This window comes from Daktulosphaira vitifoliae, unplaced genomic scaffold, assembly GCF_025091365.1.
Source record: "Daktulosphaira vitifoliae isolate Bord-2020 unplaced genomic scaffold, ASM2509136v1 Scaffold_2, whole genome shotgun sequence".
NCBI lineage: Eukaryota > Metazoa > Arthropoda > Insecta > Hemiptera > Phylloxeridae > Daktulosphaira > Daktulosphaira vitifoliae.
Genome location: NW_026099573.1, coordinates 41,998,723 through 42,001,250, shown reverse-complemented (window position 1 = coordinate 42,001,250; position 2,528 = coordinate 41,998,723). Strand labels below are relative to the sequence as shown.

The 2,528-nt window shown below is 19.6% G+C and overlaps 1 long non-coding RNA gene across 1 annotated transcript; it reads left to right on the top strand.

Annotated features, from left to right (window-relative positions):
• Positions 1-643: 643 nt before the first annotated feature.
• Positions 644-1,412, top strand: LOC126899382 (uncharacterized). The gene is made up of 3 exons (XR_007702571.1): positions 644-733; positions 789-936; positions 1,284-1,412. It is a non-coding gene; the product is annotated as an uncharacterized LOC126899382 (long non-coding RNA).
• The last annotated feature ends 1,116 nt before the right edge of the window (positions 1,413-2,528 follow it).

Sequence of the window (2,528 nt, the reverse complement as noted above, 5' to 3'; positions counted from 1 at the left end):
GTAGTCCCGTAAATTTTAGGAGAAGTGTTTAAGAAATATATAATAAAAATCTCACTATTAGTTCAGCCCATAATCATATAGATAAAACATTTTTAAATTTATTTTTTACTTAAATTTTAAGGAAAAATTCTTAAAATTAGTAAAATTGTGTAATTGAAACAAAAAACAATGTGATATTAAAATCAAAAATTAAAGTAATATATTTCATAGGTTCAAATTAATTCTCAAAGTAGAAAATTTGCATTATATTGGTTGGAAAAAATTATTAATTAGTTTAATTTTTTATTTATTAAATCTTTTGATTCTACGACGGACTTCTTAAAATAATAATTTTTTTGTGACAGACAAAAATGCTTATTATTCTAAGTACTGAATTACAAAAAATTAATAATGAAAAATTAGAATTGCAATTACAATTAAAAGAAACACGTAAAAAAATATTAGAATACTTTGAAAAAAATCGTGTTCTTGAGAGCTGTGTTGTATTAGCCAAAAACGAATCACAAAAGTTAAATGAAGAAAAACTGTCTAAAATAACAGAAATATCTAGTATGCAAAACCGCATAATAACATTGAATGAAGAATTAAATAAGCTTAAGAACAATGTTTCCGAAAAAAGTAACTTGATTGAGGGTTATAAAGAAAATGAAAAACGAATATTTATTTATGAAAGTAAAATACTTGAACTAGAACAACAATTAGAATCAAACAAACGCGTCTACCAAGAAGAAAGGTATTTATTCAAGTTATCCTATTTATTGTTTTATAGGTATAATTTTTTTTTTCAGAAAAAAAAATCTGAATGGGTTAGAAATTATTAGAGATCAATTTTCAAATTATATCAATTTAATGAAACAGAATAATAGGAATTAGTCCAACACTCGTAAATACAACTACATCAGCTAATGTTTAATCAGCTAACTTAGTTATCATTAGGTAATTATTATATTCAACTTTAACTTTAGCCTCCCTTATTTAACTCTGATTATATTAATCAAAAAAAGTTTCAACTTATGATTTTTATAGCTAAAATATTTTTTTACGTTACCAGTCAAATTTTATTAAGAAAAAAATAGATAAACAAAATAAAATTCTATTACAACATATATAATATAATAACAAGAGTTGGCCATTTTACAATAATAATTTTAAGGTTCATTAAGGGTGTTAAGCATTTAACACCCTGTTAAGGGTGATAAGGAAAAAATTTTTATATAATATTATAATAGTCGATTCCCATCGAATTGTTTAACAATACAATATAATTAATTTTATTAAAATAGGAATAGCTGCAATAGTTACCTATCTAGTGCCTGGTACAAAATAGTGGTCAGAAGTAGGATCTTTTGGGAAGAAATATTTAAGAATTTAAGAAATATTTACTTATTGAACCAATAAGCTACTTGTTTAATTAAATTGCGATTTCCTTATATTATTTGCTAATAGAACATTTTATTTTAATCAAATTTTGATGTAAATGTAAATTGTTATCATTAAATTTAATTTTTTTCGAAACATAAGATAATATAATTTACTTTAATATAAAAATAAGATCTATTCATTATTCAACTGTTTACGTTTTGTTATAATCATTAAGTGTTATTTTCAGATAAAAAACAATAGAATTTTATAAATCTGATATTACTTAAATAATAAAATAAATATTAAACATTATAATTTTGAAAGCTGAATTAATAACACNATAAAATAAATATTAAACATTATAATTTTGAAAGCTGAATTAATAACACAAGCTTAAAATAAATTTCAAATTAATGTGAGTTACTTGAAAAAAATGGAAATTTAATATCTAGTCTCAAAATAAAAATTGCTATAAGTTAAATATTATTTGAATTAATCAGAAATAATATATTAAATATACTTAACGATATGTTAATTAAAGAAACATTAAAAATAAATATAATACTTAATTACATTAATTGATTAATAATTTATAATAAAACAAGAAAAATTTGCTACATTTATTCAATAAGTTCATATATTTAAACATATATAATTACAGATTAATCATGATAACCTAATAATTTAACACATTCACATAATACATAGTAGATTAATTATAAATCTTTAAACAATCTTGATTGTTTAAAATCTAAAATCTGATTAATTTTTTCAAAGTTAAATTAAATTTATTAAAAATGAAACTTTCAATTTTTATTTTCATTAAGTTTTTTAACAAGATATTATTAATATCTAAATTAATTTTTGTTAAAAATTAAAAACTATTCATCATCAAAATTTATTTAAATTCTGTTTAATTATTTAACTAATTACGCTAAATAAAATAACAATTGATATTATATTTAAAAGTAGTTGTACATTAACTTATATTGAATAATAAAGTTTAATTTTAGTAGGTTTTTGGCATGCACTAACAAAAATAATAATTTAAAATACCAAATAGAAAATAATAATAGTATGTATTATATTTATTTAATACCATCACACAATTCTATGATTTAAAACTTCACTCGAATATTAAATGTTTTTTAAATTATTTGCTTAAT